Raw genomic sequence first — 19941 nt, forward strand, 5'->3', positions numbered from 1 at the left:
CCTCCTCAGATGGAATCCACTTCGACAGACCGAGGGGAGCAGAGTGGCTGAATGACGTCTTTCAAGGACACATAAATGCGCTAGAGGCGGATCTGCTAGAAACGGCCCAATTCACATTGGGGCCAACTCCGAACCCACCATTCCTTGCCTCGAGGGCCTTGTCTAGTCGTTTGGGACCGAGGGTCGACACTAGAGACAGCTCAAGGAGCAACCAGGCCAGATTGCCGAGTGCCACGCCAATGGAGTCTGAGGAGGTGACGTCATCAACGCCTCCAGGTTCGGCAATATCCTCAGTGGTAGTGGCAGAGAGCAAGCGGGTGGAGAGGCCTATGGAGACCGCTCGCTTGAGATATCTTGAGAAGGTGAAAGGGCTGGACCTAGAAGGTTTGGAATGCAGACGAGAATTGGCGGAGACTCTGGGTATTGAACGAGTGTCGCACGAAGACTTGAGCAGACACCATTGCGTGGACTGGTTGAAGGCTCATGAGACGCACTTCTCGAGAGCAAAACTGATGGAGACCGCGGAACTGACCGGAATTCCCACGAAAGCGATCTTGGGACCCAACAACTATAGACCTCTCAAGCTGCTGGGGAGTCCTGGACTCATAGCAGAACCCCCCAAACACCGAACGAGCATCGCCAGGATCAGATTGGCGACCCCGGCACAATTGAGGGTGGTGGATAAGCTGCTGAATCCGGGGGAAATGGAATTGCCAGATGCCGCGTACGAAGGCTCGAAATTGGCGGAAGATCCCAGGTACGGGAAGCCCTGTGGGAGCACCCAGCTGGCCAAGACTTTGGCAGTTTACGATAGAGCAGATCCAGCTGCTGCAAGGGTAGTCATTGTGGCGGGATCAGACTTCGAAGCAACGTCTCCTAAGCTGTTTTGGCCGGAGACTCTGATATACTCTTTGCCAGGAGCCGAACTAAACCAGATGTTAACTCTAGTGGTGGCAATAAAGTCGGAGATGCCCTATGAGCCTGAGCTGCTATTGTTTGCAGGAATGAATGATCATCTGCACGCGGCAGGACTTCTTGAGCAGCTGAAGGGCAATGAACCAACACCGAGGAAGATTTGGGAAGCCATTCAGACGTTGTTTGCGGCGATGAATGAGGTGCAAGAGAATGTTGTCTCGAGATTCGGCTCCAAGACGAAGGTGGTGTTCACTACATCCCCTGGATACGCGAACATGCCACCCGCCCTACAATTCGTGTACGCGGTCTTGATCCTGATAGCAGAGGAAAACGAATGGCGAATTCTAATGGCGGCCCCCAATCGGGAATTGGAGCCATCGAACCTGAGGCTCCGCAAGTCAGAGTTGGCAGCGGCATGGGCGGACATATCTCATGCGCTGAGGGGCTTTTATGGATTAGCCGACATCCTGATCGTATTGGACGAGGTGCTCTTGCTAGAGATATCGAACTTTGCCAGGCAACTCAAGTTCAGCCCAGTCATCGGGGACGATCACCCGGCGATAAACCAATTGACGGCCAGCTTGTGGTTTCGGAGCATGGAGGTGACGATCACAGGTTCCACCGGCAAGTCTAGAGGCCCGAGCAACGAGAGAAAAAATGTGGCCGAAACGGAGAAACAATTAGAGTCGATGGCATATCGTCTGACGCAAGAGAATGGCTGGTGGCCATTTTTGACACCAAGGCTGGAGAACGCCACGAATAAGACGAGGGAGGAAGCACCACCCCTCGTGAAACAGGTCTGGAGTTTTCTTGAAAAGCAACTGGAGCTGGCCGAAGGAAGAGAGATGACGGTGGCTAGATTTGTCTCGGCAGCCAATGAAGTGACGATTGGAGGGTTCTGGAGAGAGCACGCAGAGGGTGAGCTGAGGACTAGAAGGGATCATGAGATTCTGAAGTTCTTGAGTCCTTGCTGGGGGAAAGAATTCATGGCAGAGATGTTCGGCACCAAAGCGACTATCTTTGGAGCCTTCGTGCAAGAGATACTGGGCATGCCCATCAGCCTGCTCTTGGCTTTATATCTGGTCTACCCCAGATATTTGTTCAACATGGGCCCAGTGTACATGTTTAGTCGAGGAGTGGAGACACTTCGGGTCGATGGGTATCTGGCACTAGTGCTCTTAACCCATGGGGAACTGGTGTCATTTCACAGATTGATGAAATATGGGGAGCCCCTGTCAATGGGGAAGGTACACTCGAGTATCGACACCTCTTCCTACAAGTGTGCCGCGGGGTTGAAGACGCTGTTAGTGCAATACCTCATGATGCAGAATCGGCACATGACGGGTGAAGAGAAGAACCCAAAATCGAGAGAAGAGTGGAAGAAGATGAATGGAGGTATGCCTCTGTTGACGGACCTGTGCCTGGCAATGAGGTCGGACCCGATGGGGATAATCCGGGGTCTAGAGGAGGTGGTAACCTGCATTTACGGTCCAGCAGTGACGTACGCATTTCCAGATCCCCTGGTGACACCGTATCGTTACTCTGTAACGCACTTGAGTCTTATCAGCGTAATGGATGGGACGGTGCTCAACTGGTGTCGGCAGGAGGTGCTCAGGGCACAAATGAGCAATACGGTACTCTTTGGAAAAGTGAAAGATGCCGAGTTGATAGTGTACAACTTCAGGGGACAGCTGCAATGTAGAATGGGAGGCAAACGCGAGGGCCCCATCGAGACATATCCCAAGTTCTGGAACTTGAACCCATTGGCAGCAGACGGACGGGAGATCTTGATGATTCCTGCTTGGAAGGACAGCTTTGCACTGGTTAAGAGGGAGCTGGAGGCCATAATGGAGAAAGAAATCCTGCCAGCCACCATGCCTGATTTCCCGATAGTCAGGAGGATGACCTTAGGGATGAACAGTCCCTTAGTAGTTCCATCCATAATTGCGAGGATGACTACGGATGAAATGCAGAAAGACTTCACTGATGGCTGGGACCCCCTGTTCGTCGGCTATACGGCGGCGGTTTATTTCCACACTAGCGAGGCGAAGATAAATTCGTGGACGACGCAAGCAAAAAAGAGGAGAGGCTCGCAACCCCCCGGATTTGAGGTGCGAAAGGTCTTGAGAGCTCTTGAAAAGGAGGGACTTGAGAACATGCTACCAATATGGGATGATAGCAGGATGCTCATGATGGAGGGGCATGTTGCATTGGTGGACGACATGAAATTCGCGACACGAAAGTATAGGGCACCCTATGGCTTAGAACAGGTGGAAATGAGACAGGAGGGAAAAGAACTGGATGCAGCAGGTCAACTGTATGTGGCCCTGACGGAGTACAAGAGATTGGACCCGGCGACACCATCACCACTGTCAGTAGATACACCTGGAGACAAGAGGAGTGGACCCGTGGAAGACCGGTTCAAAAGAATTCTCGAGAGAAGAAGAGCTGAGTCAGAAGAAGAGAGTATGGATGAGACTCTCAGCGAAGCCGGCGAGGACATGGAAGTGGGGAATACGCCTGAACAAAGACCATCAGGGGAAGAGCTCACCACTCAAGAGCTGTTGAAAGACTTGAGCGAGGAGAATTGGGCAGATACTGCCACTCCACCTCTGACCCCGTCTCCCCGGAAGAATCTGGAATTGCCTTTGGCGAGCGAGACCTCCGATATGGGGATGATACTCTTGAGCTCGGAGGAAAGGGAAAAGAATACTTTCGAAGGAAATAGGGACATGTTCCTGGGATCTCTGAAGGACGATGCTTGGCAAGAGTTCTTGAAGGAATTCAATCAAGAAGTGGACAGCGAGACGACGCTGGACAAATTCAAGGAGGAACTGTGGGACACAGTTGTGAAGTTTGGAGAACCGCTTCTGATAGGGACGGGCCTGGATGAGAAGGCAAGAAAGGAGCTGCTGAACAAGCTGATAGAGCTGAGGAATTCACGATCAAAGACTAGAGAAGAAAAATGTGAAGACAGCTCTACTCTGAAACAAAAAACTGTAGATAAAATAGTTGATGATATAAAAGGGGATAAGGTTGGGACTAGTAATTTGATTAAAAGTACTAATATCCTTAAGGCTCGAGCAGGGGGGAGGCAAGAGTTGGAAGGGTTGGAAGTAGACAGAGAGGTCGAATCAGTGATGATAACCACAACACCCTCAAGCAGAGATGTGAAGACTCGCAAGAGGAAGAGAGAAGTAGAGGGATTGAGTAGTCCTTCAGTGGATGCTGTCTCGGTAGGAAACTTGAGAGAGACGGCGCCCATTGTTTTGGCGCGATGCAAGACAGCGGCATACAAGAGCAACACGGAGCTCAGAAGACCACTCGAAGTAGAGAGGGAAATAGAGGCTTCCATCAGTTCGACATCGGAGGAAGACTTCAAGCCCCAGAAGGTGAACGTGAAAAGAGGTTCAACGGACGGACAGACTGGGGAAGTGGATGTCGGCAAGGAATGGGTCTCGAAGGGACACCAGGCCACGGGGAAGCAAGTGACGAGTGATCCAGTGGAGAGGAGCAAGACGAGGAACACCTCCCGACCATGGTGGGTGGCCCTCGAGACCTTGAAGGAAATGGAAGACTGCTTGAAGAAGTTGGACAGTGGAGTAGCTCGCAAACGACGCAATTGGGCCACCCAGCAAAAGGCCGAGGTTAACAAGATAGAACTGGCGAACCAGCTGAAGAGGTCCTGGCAGAACTTATTGAAGGATCATTTTGAAGAGGCAATGAGGACCCCCTCATCAGCACCGCCATTGATGGCGAAACTATTCGTTAGAACCGCAGGACAATTGATGTTCACCTGGAGTCTGGTGGGAATAGAGTTGGAGACGCTGACCTCGTATGACAGGGTGAAATTGGGAAGCAAGAAGCTAGAAGTGTATCAAGCACTGATGCAGCACATGGCCAGGGATAATTCAGGCTTGAGCCTGGCTAGGAGGAAGGATGCCACATGTTTCTTGAGATGGATAATGTCAATGATTTCTGATAGCACCATCTTGGCGTGCTACCAAAGAGCAAGCGGAAGTAGAACCGTGGAGAAGAGAGTCTCAACGATCATCTTAAACGTATATCAGAGTACTGGAATAGAAAAGGAAGATGGTTCCAGGCTATCCCTAGAGAACCACAGAAAGCTGGACGAGGTACGGAGGTTTTACAATAAGAAGTTCGAAGAAGAACATGATGTTCACCGTAACCTGGCCTCGCCAGAGCAATACTCGAGACTCAGTGAGAAGGGGGAATACCAATACGTGTCGGGAGTGATGGGAATAGCCTACAACCCCTTCTTAGACTCAGAGACTGGAGGTGCTCACAGGAACCACGAGGTAGCGGAGCTGCTGAAGTTTTGGACAGAAAAATAGTGGAAATAGACGCGGTGGAGAAAGAGAGGCCGAGCCTGGGCCTGATTCTTGAGAAAACACCGGAGGTGGTGAGCATACCGCGCTCGAAAAAGAGAGTTGAAGTTAACATGGGTGATGGCAATGGCTTGTTGATCACGAACTTGGGAGTGGTATGGAAGTTACTAAGACCCTTCTGGTGTCCACATCCCCACGCAAGTCTGATCGAGGAGACCACCGAACGGGTGAGGTTAGCTCCAAAGGAAGATGAAGATTTGGCAAAGTTGAGTGTGGTGCACAAACTGATCTTACCTCAGATGAAGGAGTCAGGCGAAAAGACGAACAATCTCGAGTCAGCAAAGAAGATGGAGCCGGGTAGCTGTCTGGATTCTACGTGTGGGAGTGGAGAGCACACCTGCGATGGACGATCATGTGTCAGGATACTGTCCTTTCAAAAAGAAGATCTGGTCACTTGGTTTGAAGACATCACGGAGAGGGAGAAAAGTGAAGTACAAATAGTGGCGGAGTGTTACGCGAGAACTACGGTGAACATAGCGACAGCTCTCGGATTCTTCTCGAGAATGTGTAGTCTGCAGTCACTGGAGAGGCTAGAGTCTGAACACCATTTAGTGACTGCGTTGAGCGTGGAATCATGGCCTGGGGTGTTGCAGGTGACTCAAAAACATATCCGGAGCTGGAAGGTTGGTCTCGAGGCCATTGAACGCAAAATCCCTGATAGGGTCAATGATGGCCAATTTGTGCGGAAGCCACTACCCACTGCACATGGCGATGGTGGAAGCATCCAGCCAGAGAATATTGGTGGACAAGGCCTTCTCAGTGCCCAAGTGCGTGAGGTTGGCTCGGGTATCGCATCACTCGCACAAGTTGTTGAGGAAAATCAGAGGGACAGTACCGAAAGAGTTGAGAGATGACTTGAGTGAAATCTGGGGAGAAGAGCTTTTGAAATTGGAAAGTGAGAACACAAGCGATCACGAGAGACAAAACGTGATCGGAAAACCTGTGGAGGGTGCTCCAAACATGGGAAAGAACGACACGATGCATGAGAAAATGATGGAGCTTGAGCCTCTCTTGGAAGCCTCGGGGGAGCGTAACCTCAGGAGCATTGAGATCACCCATGGAGAATGCCCATGCCACTGTTTGGCACAAACGGTGTGGTATCCAGATCACAAGAACCTCTGCCTGGTGTGGGTTATGGAAGAAATTCGGTCGATCGGATTACCGGATCACCGGCAGAAGGTTACGCTCTTAGTAGTGAGTACGATGCTGGCTCTGAGATGGATAGAAGAGAATATAACGAAGTATCGGGAAGCGAAGACGCCAACGGCTGAGTCAATATATGCGATAGACTACAGCAGGAGACTCGAGTTGTTTGAGACTGCATGCAAAGTATTCGCCATACCAATGGAAGTCAGACACGCATGGAGCCGCTTGAGATACTTTCCATGGTTTCGAGCGACACTGACGTCTTGGTTATACATGACAACGAAAGATCACATGAGAAAGCATCAAAAGGAGTATCGACAGTTCCAGGCCGAGATTGGGCCGGAAGCTTTCAAGAGACCCCTGTTGACACATCAAAATGTGATCACGACAGGATGGAAAAGAGTGGGCAAAATGTCTAGAGACAATACCAAAGCGAGGGAATCGATAATAGAGGAGGACTTGGCGAAGAACGTGAGCCTGAGCCTCTACAACTCCTTTTGTTTGAACCGGGAATCTAGGGTGAAGGCACTACCCAATCAGGCAAAGAGGTTGCAGGAGCAAAGGGAATGGATGCGATCCTATGAACAGCTGAAGGCTTGGGAGGAGATCGTGATTAGCTCCGATGATGAAGAAGAACTGTTGAGACAGTTTGCCGTATCCAGTACTTCAGCGGACGGCACCTCCAAGGCGAAGAGTGCGAAATGAGCGGATGGTTCAAAGAGATCTTGAGTCTTGAGAGGGAAGGGAGGCTTGAGTGTGGATCCGGGTGAAACCTGGGTTCACGAAAAAGAAATTTTAACGAATCAGATATTGTTATTAATATGTTATATTTACTAAATAAATCAAAATGCTGCATGACAATTTCCTGATTGAATGGGACAAAAGAAATTTTAAATAATTGGCTTGAAAAGCAAGAATTCAAGGGTGCAGGTGTGTGCAGATTTTGATTGCTGTTTAGCGATAGTGTGAAAATTTTACATGGCCGTGAATTTTGGGGTGTAGATAAGCTTAAGTCTGCTGCAAACTTCTGTAAATGACCACTGGCACTGTACCTTGAGCAACACTCGGTTTTCTGGGACTCACTGGCAGACGACAGCACGCGATGAGGACATCGATCTTGAGTCCGGGGAGTATGTGCCAGTCGGTCATATTTGGAAGTTTGACCTTGAGAAAAACAAGAACGCTTAATTTTGGAGTGAAATTTGATTTTTCAAAATTTCGAATGGAGCCTGTCATGCACGATTTTCTCGCGATAACTGAAAACCGAAAAAGAGAAATCAGAACGATCGAGTAACAATCGCGGGAAAGTTGCCAGATAAAACAGTGGGAAATTGCTATTCGCAATTTCCGTCACAATAAAACTAGAGTAGAGCTGTCCCATCTGAAACAGAGACAAGCGTATTCCCGAGAACTGGACTATCATTGATCGACTGGATTGTTATTCGAATTGGACTAGAGTGAACCTTCGGTGGAAAGGTGGACAGCTTGAGTGTCCCAATGGTTCACGAGAAACTATATTCTAGAGTTAAAACTTGTCCTTGTTATTGAAACTGATAAACATTAAACTCATTTAGTTACATTATTTAATTCTCGAGTTGATTACCGACTTGATTATTCCCAGTTCTTGAGCGTGCTACGATGTGAGCACTCAATTTAAATTTCTAGAGTGGGTTTTATGATTATTATGTTGAGGTAAGGCGAGTTTTAGGTTGATCCATCTGAAATGGATCAAAGTTCCACTGTCTAATAAAAAGTAACTTAACGGATTGTTCCGACCCGGTTTTTAACGGCGTCCATGTATTTTGGGTATCTAGAGACCTAAGTATGGGGACGTTCTTATTTCTAGAGTGGGGGGATATTTTGGTAGTAGCCTTTAAGATGTAACGGGTCGTAGTCTCATGTCACAAGCGAACCGAATTGGCTCCGACTGATTTGAGGTAGAAAAACACAAGAGATAGTGTCCCTGACTCTTGAGCCAATGGTTATAGGGCCTATTTTTCTTAAGCCTCATGTGTGACTACAGTAGACGAATGTTACAGAGCTTAAAGTAAGTCTAATCTCCTTGAAACTAATCATGTAAGTAAATGCACAATTGTGCAGGTGAATTGACATCAAAAGCAGTTTTTTTCAAATGTTTGGCTTCCGATACTAGGGGACGGCTTCCGATACTAGGGGAAGATTTTGAGATACTTTACTAAAAGTTATTCAATTCATTTTGCTGGAAGTGGACCAAAAAGTGAAAACTTTTTACCTAAGGCATTTTCGATGTTCTGTTATGAGAAAGAAAAGAATTTTGGGTTCTCATCTTCTTCACCTTAAAACCAAACCAATTTTATATTGATTTTTTTTCAATTTATGAACAAATTAAATCCATGTTTTTTTGCTTCGATTGAATTTTTTTTACAAATATTTAATTTCTTAGATTTCCATCCGAAATACTCTAATCGGGACAAAACTCTTCTTTGTTTCACAATCTGTTACTTTCGCGGTTAAAACAAACAAAAGCTTGCTTTTTTTAGAACCAAATGCATGATTATTCCCTCCGCAGTTGCACGCTCCTGGGTGGGCTTGAGCCCACAAACCTTTCGGTTAACAGCCGAACGCGCTAGCCCATTGCGCCACAAGAGCTTAAAGTAAGTCTAATCTCCTTGAAACTAATTATGTAAGTAAATGGACAATTGTGCTTGTGAATTGACATCAAAAGGAGTTTCTTTTTTCAAATGTTTGGCTTCCGATACTAGGAGACAATTTTGAGACACTTTACTAAAAGTTACTCAATTCATTTTGCTGGAAGTGGACCAAAAATCGAAAACTTTTTATCCAAGGCATTTTCGATGTTCTGTTATGAGAAAGAAAAGAATTTTGGGCTCTTATCTTCTTCACCTTAAAACCAAACCCATTTATTGTTAATTTTTTTTTTCATATTATGAATAAATTAAGTCCATGTTTTTTTTTTCTTCGATTTAAATTTTTACAAACATTAAATTTCAATTTTTATCCAAAATCCTCTCATCGGAACAAACTTCTTCTTTGTTTTCACAGTCTGTTACTTTCACGGTTAAAACAAACAAAAGCTTGCTATCTGTGGAACAAAATGCCCAATTAATCCGTTTATAATTGCACGCTCCTGAGTGAGCTTGAACCACCAACCTTTCGGTTAACAGCCGAACGCGCTAGCCGATTGCGCTACAAGAGCTGAAAGTGTGTATCATCTCCTTGAAATCAATCATGTAAGTAAATGGACATTCGGACGCGCTAAGCGATTGCGCCAAAAGAGCTGATCGAAAGCAATTTATTTTTTTCAAATGTTTCGCTTCCCATACTAGGGGACAATTTTGAGATATTTTACTAAAATTTACTCAATTCATTTTGCTGAAAGTGGATCAAAAATGGAAAATTTTTTTACGCAAGGCATTTTCGATGTCATGAGAAAAAAAAATTTTGGTCTCTTATCTTCTTCATCTTAAAACCAAACCAATTTTATGTTGAACTTTTTCAATTTATGAAAAGATTAAAATCATGTTTTTTTGCTTCGATTTAAATTTTTACAAACATTTAATTTCTTCGAATTTCATCCAAAAACCTCTAATCCGAACAAAACTCTTCTTTTTTTTCACAGTCTGTTACTTTCCCGGTTAAACGAAACAATAGCTTGCTTTATTTTGGAACAAAATGCAAAATTATTCTTATCGGATACGTACGCTCCTGGGTGGGCTTGAACCATCAACCTTTCGGTTTACAGCGGAACGCGCTAGACGATTGCGCCACACGAGCTGAAAAATTCTCTAATCTCCTCAAAATCAATCATGTAAAAAAATGGACATTTGTGCAGGTGAATTGACATGAAAAGCAGTTTCTTTTTTCAAATGTTTCGCTTCCCATACTAAGGGACGATTTTGAGATACTTTACAAAAATTTACTCAATTCATTATGCTGGAAGTGAACTGAAAAGTGAATAATTTTTACCCAAGGCATTTTCGATGTTCTGTTATGAGTAAGAAAAGAAATTTCCGCTCTTATCTTCTTCACCTTAAAACCAAACCAATTCCATGTTGATTTTTTTTTTCAATTTATGAAAAGATTAAGTCCATGTAGTTTTGTTTCGATTTAAGTTGTTATCATCATTTAATTTCTTCGAATTTCATCCAAAAACCTCTAAATCGGAACAAAACTCTTCTTTGTTTTCTCAGTCTGATACTTCCACGGTTAAAACAAACAATAGCTTGCCTTCCTTTGTGACGAAACGCCTAAATATTCCGTTAGGAGTTGCACGCTCATTGATGGGCTTGAACCACCAACCTTTCGGTTATCAGCCGAACGCGCTAGCCGATTGCGCCACAAGAGCTTAAAGTATGTCTAACCTCCTTGAAATCAATCATGAAAGTAATCGGACATTTGTGCAGGTGAATTGACATGAAAAGCAGTTTCTTTTTTCAAATGTTTCGCTTCCCATACTAGGGGACGTTTTTGAGATACTTAACTAAAATTTACCCAACTCATTATGCTGGAAGTGAACTAAGAAGTGAGTAATTTTATAGGCACTTTCGATGTCCTGTTATGAGAAAGAAAAGAATTTTGCGCTCTTATCTTTTTCACCTTAAAACCAAACCAATTTTATGTTGATTTTTTTTTCAATTTATGAATAGATTAAGTCCATGTATTTTGCTTCGATTTAAGTTTTTTCAAACATTTAATTTCTTCGAATTTCATCCAAAAACTTCTAATGGGAACAAAACTCTACTTTGTTTTCTCAGTCTGTTACTTTTACGGTTAAAACAAACAATAACTTGCTTTAATTTGTGACGAAACGCCTAAATGTTCCGTTAGAAGTTGCACGCTCCTGGGTGGTCTTGAACCACCAACCTTTCGGTTAACAGCCGAACGCGCTAGCCGATTGCGCCACAAGAGCTCAAAGTATGTCTAATCTCCTTGAAATCAATCATGAAAGTAAATGGACTTTTGTGCAGGTGAATTGACATCAAAAGCAGTTTGTTTTTTCAAATGTTTCGCTTCCCAGACTAGGGGACAATTTTGAGATACTTTACTAAAAATTACCCAATCCATTATGCTGGAAGTGAGCTAAAAAGTGAATAATTTTATAGGCATTTTCGATGTTCTGTTATGAAAAAGAAAAGAATTTTGCGCTCTTATCTTTTTCACCTTAAAACCAAACCAATTTTATGTTGATTTTTTTTTCAATTTATGAATAGATTAAGTCCATGTATTTTGCTTCGATTTAAGTTTTTTCAAACATTTAATTTCTTCGAATTTCATCCAAAAACTTCTAATGGGAACAAAACTATTCTTTGTTTTCTCAGTCTGTTACTTTCACGGTTAAAACAAACAATAGCTTGATTTAATTTGTGACGAAACGCCTAATTGTTCTGTTAAGAGTTGCACGCTCCTGCGTGGGCTTGAACCGCCAACCTTTCGGTCTCCGGCCGAACGCGCTAGCCGATTGCGCCACAAGCGGTGAAAGTATGTCTAATCTCCTTAAAATGAATCATGTAAAAAAATGCAAATTTGAGCAGGTGAATTGACATCAGAAGAAGTTTCTTTTTTCAAATGTTTCACTTCCCATACTAGGGGTCGATTTTTAGATACTTTACTAAAATTTACTCAGTTCATTTTGCTGGAAGTGGACCAGAAGGTGAAAATTTTTTACGCAACGCATTTTCGATGTTCTGTTATGACAAAGAAAAAAATTTTGGGCTCTTATCTTCTTCACCTCAAAACCAAACAAAATTTATGTTGATTTTTTCTTCAATTTATGAATAGATTAAGTCCATTTTTTTTTGCTTCGATTTAAATTTTCAAAAACATTTAATATCTTCGAATTTCATCCAAAAACCTCTAATCGGAACAAAACTCTTCTTTGTTTTCTCAATCTGATACTTTCACGGTTAAAACAAACAATAGCTTACATTAATTTGTCACGAAACGCCTAAAGGTTCCGTTAGGAGTTGTACGCTCATGGGTGGGCTTGAACCACCGACGTTTCGGTTAACAGCCGAACGCACTAACCGATTGCGCCACAAGAGCTGCAAGTATGCCTAATCTCCTCGAAATCAATCATGTAAATAAATGGACATTTGTGCAGGTGAATTGACATCAAAAGCAGTTTATTTTTTGAAATGTTTCGCTTCCCATACTAGAGGACGATTTTGAGATACTTTACTAAAATTTACTCAATTCATTTTGCTGGAAGTGGACAAAAAGTGAATGTTTTTTACCCGAGGCATTTTCGATGTTCCGTTATGGGAAAGAAAAGAATTTTGCGCTCTGTCGATTTTTTCTTCAATTTATGAATAGATTAAGTCCGTTTTTTTTTGCTTCGATTTAAATTTTTACAAACATTTAATTTCATCGAATTTCATCCGAAAACCTCTAATCGGAACAAAACTCTTCTTTGCTTTCTCAATCTGTTACTTTCACGGTTAAAACAAACAATAGCTTGCTTTAATTTGTGACGAAACGTGTGACATTCGACTAGAATGGACAAAAATGCAATTTCGAATTCGTAGCCGCTGACCTGGAAGATTAATGGTTTTAGCAGATTAGCGACGTTATTTGAACGATTAGACGAATCGTGAAGGTCAGAATATTCTGGAAATTTTAATTTTTAAGAATTCGACGTCGCACTTCCAAGAAATGATTGAAACGGCCATTTTGAAGAAAAAACGAGAAAGAAACACAGCAACAAAAGTTGCGATAGAATTAACGACGAGAAAATAACGAGATACAACTGGGAATTATCAGAGACCGCTCCGACTTGTAACGATTGTGTCGCTACAATCGTTACAGAGCAATTCACGCAAACGGTGAAGGGTGTTGGGACAGTGTGTGTCCAGCCTTCTGGAAAGGAGATAAGAATGTTATTTCCCCGGATTCCAGAATCCGGAGGGGTCTCGGGCCGAGAACATAACCTACTTTATCTAAACTTTTAGCTTCCTTCAAAACAAATAAAAGCTTGCTTTCTTTGGAACAAAATTCCTAATTATTCTGTTCGGAGTTGCACGCTCCTGAATGGGCTCGAACCAAAAACCTTTTGGTTGACAGCCGAACGCACTAGCTTATTGCGCCACAAGAGCTTAAAGTAAGTCTAATCTCCTTGAAACTAATCATGTAATAAAATGCACAATTGTGCAGGTGAATTGACATCAAAAGCAGTTTCTTTTCTCAAATGTTTGGCTTCTGATACTAGGGGACGATTTTGATATACTTTACGAAAAGTTATTCAATTCATTTTGCTGGAAGTGGACCAAAAAGTGAAAACTTTTTACCCAAGGCATTTTCGATGTTCTGCTATGAGAAAGAAAATAATTTTGGGCTCTTATTTTCTTCACCTTAAAACCAAACCAATTTTATGTTGATTTTTTTTTCAATTTATGAACAATTTAAGTCCATGTTTTTTTGCTTCGATTTCAATTTTTACAAACATTTAATTTCTTCAAATTTCATCCAAAAACCTCTAATTGGAACAAAACTTTTCTTCGTTTTCTCAATCTGTTACTTTCACGGTTAAAACAAACAAAAGCTTGCTTTATCTGAAACAAAATGCCCAATTATTCTGTTTATAGTTGCACGCTCCTGAGTGAGCTTGACCCACCAACCTTTCGGTTAACAGCCGAACGCGCTAGCCGATTGCGCCACAAGAGCTGAAAGTAAGTCTAATCTCCTTGAAATCAATCATGTAAGTAAATGGACATTTGTGCAGATGAATTGACATCAAAAGCAGTTTCTTTTTTCAAATGTTTCGCTTCCCATACTAGAGGACGATTGTGAGATACTTCACAAGAATTTACTCAATTCATTATGCTGGAAGTTGACTAAAAAGAGAAACATTTTTACCCAAGGCATTTTCGATGTTCTGTTACGAGAAAGAAAAGAACTTTGCGCTCTTATCTTCTTCACCTTAAAACCAAACCAATTTTTTGTTGATTTTTTTTCAATTTATGAACAATTTAAGTCCGTTTTTTTGCTTCGATTTAAAATTTTACAAACATTTAATTTCTTCGAATTTCATCCAAAAACCTCTAATCGGAACAAAATTCTTCTTTGCTTTCTCAATCTGTTACTTTCACGGTTAAAACAAACAATAGCTTGCTTTAATTTGTGACGAAACGTGTGACATTCGACCAGAATGGACAAAAATGCAATTTCAAATTCGTAGCCGCTGACCTGGAAGATTAATGGTTTTAGCAGATTAGCGACGTTAATTGAACGATTAGACGAATCGTGAAGGTCAGAATATTCTGGAAATTTAATTTTTAAGAATTCGATTTCTGACGTCACACTTCCGAGAAACGATTGAAACGGCCATTTTGGAGAAAAAAACGAGAAAGAAACACAACAACAATAGTTGCGATAGAATTAACGACGATAAAATAACGAGATACAACTGGGAATTATCAGAGACCGCTCCGAGTTGTAACGATTGTGTCGCTACAATCGTTACAGTGCAATTCGAGCAAACGGTGAAGGGTGTTGGGACAGTGTGTGTCCAGCCTTCTGGAAAGGAGATAAGAACGTTATTTCCCCATGTTCCAGAATCCGGAGGGGTCTCGGGCGGAGAACTTAAACTACTTTATCTAAACTTTTAGCTTCCCTCATACCAAATAAAAGCTTGCTCTCTTTGGAACAAAATTCCTAACTATTCTGTTCGGAGTTGCACGCTCCTGGGTGTGCTTGAACCACCAACCTTTCGGTTAACAGCCGAACGCGCTAGCCGATTGCGCCACAAGAGCTGAAAGTAGGTCTAATCTCCTTAAAATCAATCATGTAAAAAAAGCACATTTGTGCAGGTGAATTGACATCAAAAGAAGTTTCTTCTTTCAAATGTTTCGCTTCCCATACTAGGGGTCGATTTTGAGATACTTTACTAAAATTTACTCAGTTCATTTTGCTGGAAGTGAACCAGAAGGTGAATATTTTTTTACGCAACGCATTTTCGATGTTCTGATATGAGAAAGAAAAGAATTTTGGGCTCTTATCTTCTTCACCTTAAAACCAAACAAATTTTATGCTGGTTTTTTCTTCAATTTATGAATAGGTTAAGTCCATTTTTTTTGCTTCGATTTAAATTTTTACAAACATTTAATTTCTTCAATTTTCATCTAAAAACCTCTAATCTGAACAAAACTCTTCTTTGTTTTCTCAATCTGTTACTTTCACGGTTAAAACAAACAAAAGCTTTCTTTAATTTGTGATGAAACGCCTAAATGATCCGTTAGGAGTTGCACGCTCCTCGGTGAGCTTGAACTAGCAACCTTTTGGTTAACAGCCGAACGCACTAGCTTATTGCGCCACAAGAGCTTAAAGTAAGTCTAATCTCCTTGAAACTAATCATGTAATAAAATGCACAATTGTGCAGGTGAATTGACATCAAAAGCAGTTTCTTTTCTCAAATGTTTGGCTTCTGATACTAGGGGACGATTTTGATATACTTTACGAAAAGTTATTCAATTCATTTTGCTGGAAGTGGACCAAAAAGTGAAAACTTTTTACCCAAGGCATTTTCGATGTTCTGCTATGAGAAAGAAAATAATTTTGGGCTCTTATTTTCTTCACCTTAAAACCAAACCAATTTTATGTTGATTTTTTTTTCAATTTATGAACAATTTAAGTCCATGTTTTTTTGCTTCGATTTCAATTTTTACAAACATTTAATTTCTTCAAATTTCATCCAAAAACCTCTAATTGGAACAAAACTTTTCTTCGTTTTCTCAATCTGTTACTTTCACGGTTAAAACAAACAAAAGCTTGCTTTATTTGAAACAAAATGCCCAATTATTCTGTTTATAGTTGCACGCTCCTGAGTGAGCTTGAACCACCAACCTTTCGGTTAACAGCCGAACGCGCTAGCCGATTGCGCCACAAGAGCTGAAAGTAAGTCTAATCTCCTTGAAATCAATCATGTAAGTAAATGGACATTTGTGCAGATGAATTGACATCAAAAGCAGTTTCTTTTTTCAAATGTTTCGCTTCCCATACTAGAGGACGATTGTGAGATACTTCACAAGAATTTACTCAATTCATTATGCTGGAAGTTGACTAAAAAGAGAAACATTTTTACCCAAGGCATTTTCGATGTTCTGTTACGAGAAAGAAAAGAACTTTGCGCTCTTATCTTCTTCACCTTAAAACCAAACCAATTTTTTGTTGATTTTTTTTCAATTTATGAACAATTTAAGTCCGTTTTTTTTGCTTCGATTTAAAATTTTACAAACATTTAATTTCTTCGAATTTCATCCAAAAACCTCTAATCGGAACAAAATTCTTCTTTGCTTTCTCAATCTGTTACTTTCACGGTTAAAACAAACAATAGCTTGCTTTAATTTGTGACGAAACGTGTGACATTCGACCAGAATGGACAAAAATGCAATTTCAAATTCGTAGCCGCTGACCTGGAAGATTAATGGTTTTAGCAGATTAGCGACGTTAATTGAACGATTAGACGAATCGTGAAGGTCAGAATATTCTGGAAATTTAATTTTTAAGAATTCGATTTCTGACGTCACACTTCCGAGAAACGATTGAAACGGCCATTTTGGAGAAAAAACGAGAAAGAAACACAACAACAATAGTTGCGATAGAATTAACGACGATAAAATAACGAGATACAACTGGGAATTATCAGAGACCGCTCCGAGTTGTAACGATTGTGTCGCTACAATCGTTACAGTGCAATTCGAGCAAACGGTGAAGGGTGTTGGGACAGTGTGTGTCCAGCCTTCTGGAAAGGAGATAAGAACGTTATTTCCCCATGTTCCAGAATCCGGAGGGGTCTCGGGCGGAGAACTTAAACTACTTTATCTAAACTTTTAGCTTCCCTCATACCAAATAAAAGCTTGCTCTCTTTGGAACAAAATTCCTAACTATTCTGTTCGGAGTTGCACGCCCCTGGGTGTGCTTGAACCACCAACCTTTCGGTTAACAGCCGAACGCGCTAGCCGATTGCGCCACAAGAGCTGAAAGTAGGTCTAATCTCCTTAAAATCAATCATGTAAAAAAAGCACATTTGTGCAGGTGAATTGACATCAAAAGAAGTTTCTTCTTTCAAATGTTTCGCTTCCCATACTAGGGGTCGATTTTGAGATACTTTACTAAAATTTACTCAGTTCATTTTGCTGGAAGTGAACCAGAAGGTGAATATTTTTTTACGCAACGCATTTTCGATGTTCTGATATGAGAAAGAAAAGAATTTTGGGCTCTTATCTTCTTCACCTTAAAACCAAACAAATTTTATGTTGGTTTTTTCTTCAATATATGAATAGGTTAAGTCCATTTTTTTTGCTTCGATTTAAATTTTTACAAACATTTAATTTCTTCGATTTTCATCTAAAAACCTCTAATCTGAACAAAACTCTTCTTTGTTTTCTCAATCTGTTACTTTCACGGTTAAAACAAACAAAAGCTTGCTTTAATTTGTGATGAAACGCCTAAATGATCCGTTAGGAGTTGCACGCTCCTCGGTGAGCTTGAACTAGCAACCTTTCGGTTATCAGCCGAACGCGCTAGCCGATTGCGCCACAAGAGCTGAAGGTTAGTCTAATCTCCTTAAAATCAACCATGAAAGTAAATTGACATTTGTGCAGGTGAAATGAGATCAAAAACAGTTTCTTTTTTCAAATTTTTCGCTTTCCATACTAGGGGTCGATTTTGAGATACTTTACTCAAATTTACTCAGTTCATTTTGCTGGCAGTGGAACAGGAGGTGAATATTTTTTTACGCAACGCATTTTCGATGTTCTGATATGAGAAAGAAGAAAATTTTGGGCTCTTATCTTCTTCACCTTAAAACCAAACAAATTTTATGTTGGTTTTTTCTTCAATTTATGAATAGGTTAAGTCCATTTTTTTTGCTTCGATTTAAATTTTTACAAACATTTAATTTCTTCGAATTTCATCCAAAAACCTCTAGTCGGAACAAAACTCTTCTTTGTTTTCACAGTCTGTTACTTTCACGGATAAAACAAACAATAGCTTGCTTTACTTTGGAACAAAACGCCTAATTGTTGCGTTGGGAGCAAATACTTTTGCTGGAAGTGGACCAAAAACTTTAAAAAAATTTTACCCAAGGCATTTTTGATTATCTGTTATGAGAAAGAAAGGAAATTTGGGCTCTTATCTTCTTCACCTTAAAATCAAACCAATTTTATGTTGATTTTTTCTTCAATTTATGAATAGATAAATCCAAGTTTTTTTGCTTCGATTTAAATTTTTACAAACATTTAATTTCTTCAAATCTCATCCAAAAACCTCTAATCCGAACAAAACTCTTCTTTGTTTCCTCAATCTGTTACTTTCACGGTTAAAACAAACAATAGCTTGGTTTAATTTGTGACGACACGCCTAATTGTTCCGTTAAGAGTTGCACGCTCCTGCGTGAGCTTGAACTACCAACCTTTCGGTTATCAGCCGAACGCGCTAGCCGATTGCGCCACAAGAGCTGAAAGTTAGTCTAATCTCCTTAAAATCAACCATGAAAGTAAATTGACATTGTGCAGGTGAAATGACATCAAAAACAGTTTCTTTTTTCAAATGTTTCGCTTTCCATACTAGGGGTCGATTTTGAGATACTTTACTAAAATTTACTCAGTTCATTTTGCTGGAAGTGGACCAGAAGGTGAAAGTTTTTTACGCAACGCATTTTCGATGTTCTGTTATGACAAAGAAAAAAAATTTGGGCTCATATCTTCTTCACCTTAAAACCAAACAAACTTCATGTTGATTTTTTCTTCAATTTATGAATAGATTAAGTCCATTTTTTTTGCTTCGATTTAAATTTCTACAAACATTTAATTTCTTCGAATTTCATCCAAAAACCTCTGATCGGAACAAAACTCTTCTTTGTTTTCTCAATCTGTTACTTTCACGGTTAAAACAAACAATAGCTTGCTTTAATTTGTGACGAAACGTGTGACATTCGACCAGAATGGACAAAAATGCTATTTCGAATTCGTAGCCGCTGACCTGGAAGATTATTGGTTTTAGCAGATTAGCGACGTTATTTGAACGATTAGACGAATCGTCAAGGTCAGAATATTCTGGAAAATTTAATTTTTAAGAATTCGATTTGTGACGTCACACCTCCAAGAAATGAATGAAACGGCCATTTTGGAGAAAAAACGAGAAAGAAACACAACAACAATAGTTGCGATAGAATCAACGACGAGAAAATAACGAGATACAACTGGGAAGTATCAGAGACCGCTCCGAGTTGTAACGATTGTGTCGCTACAATCGTTACAGAGCAATTCACGCAAACGGTGAAGGGTGTTGGGACAGTGTGTGTCCAGCCTTCTGGAAAGGAGATAAGAACGTTATTTCCCCGGATTCCAGAATCTGGAGGGGTCTCGGGCGGAGAACTTAAACTACGTTATCTAAACATTTAGCTTCCTTCAAAACAAATAAAAGCTTGCTTTCTTTGGAACAAAATTCCTAATTATTCTGTTCTGAGTTGCACGCT

At 41.2% G+C, this 19941-nt stretch overlaps 1 protein-coding gene and 7 non-coding genes across 8 annotated transcripts in view; all 8 read right to left on the reverse strand.

The window, feature by feature from the left end:
- Positions 1-19941, reverse strand: part of LOC134844216 (uncharacterized protein F21D5.5-like) — a 190112-nt gene that overhangs the window by 31806 nt on the left and 138365 nt on the right. The window lies entirely within an intron of this gene.
- Trnan-guu (transfer RNA asparagine (anticodon GUU)) lies at positions 9593-9666 on the reverse strand. The gene has a single exon. It is a non-coding gene; the product is annotated as a tRNA-Asn (tRNA).
- Positions 10742-10815, reverse strand: Trnai-gau (transfer RNA isoleucine (anticodon GAU)). The gene has a single exon. It is a non-coding gene; the product is annotated as a tRNA-Ile (tRNA).
- Positions 11306-11379, reverse strand: Trnan-guu (transfer RNA asparagine (anticodon GUU)). Its single transcript has one exon. It is a non-coding gene; the product is annotated as a tRNA-Asn (tRNA).
- Trnan-guu (transfer RNA asparagine (anticodon GUU)) lies at positions 12439-12512 on the reverse strand. Its single transcript has one exon. It is a non-coding gene; the product is annotated as a tRNA-Asn (tRNA).
- Trnan-guu (transfer RNA asparagine (anticodon GUU)) lies at positions 15144-15217 on the reverse strand. Its single transcript has one exon. It is a non-coding gene; the product is annotated as a tRNA-Asn (tRNA).
- On the reverse strand, positions 16280-16353 carry Trnan-guu (transfer RNA asparagine (anticodon GUU)). The gene has a single exon. It is a non-coding gene; the product is annotated as a tRNA-Asn (tRNA).
- On the reverse strand, positions 17368-17441 carry Trnan-guu (transfer RNA asparagine (anticodon GUU)). The gene has a single exon. It is a non-coding gene; the product is annotated as a tRNA-Asn (tRNA).

Source organism: Symsagittifera roscoffensis, chromosome 4 (genome assembly GCF_963678635.1).
Source record: "Symsagittifera roscoffensis chromosome 4, txSymRosc1.1, whole genome shotgun sequence".
In the NCBI taxonomy this organism is placed as follows: domain Eukaryota; kingdom Metazoa; phylum Xenacoelomorpha; order Acoela; family Convolutidae; genus Symsagittifera; species Symsagittifera roscoffensis.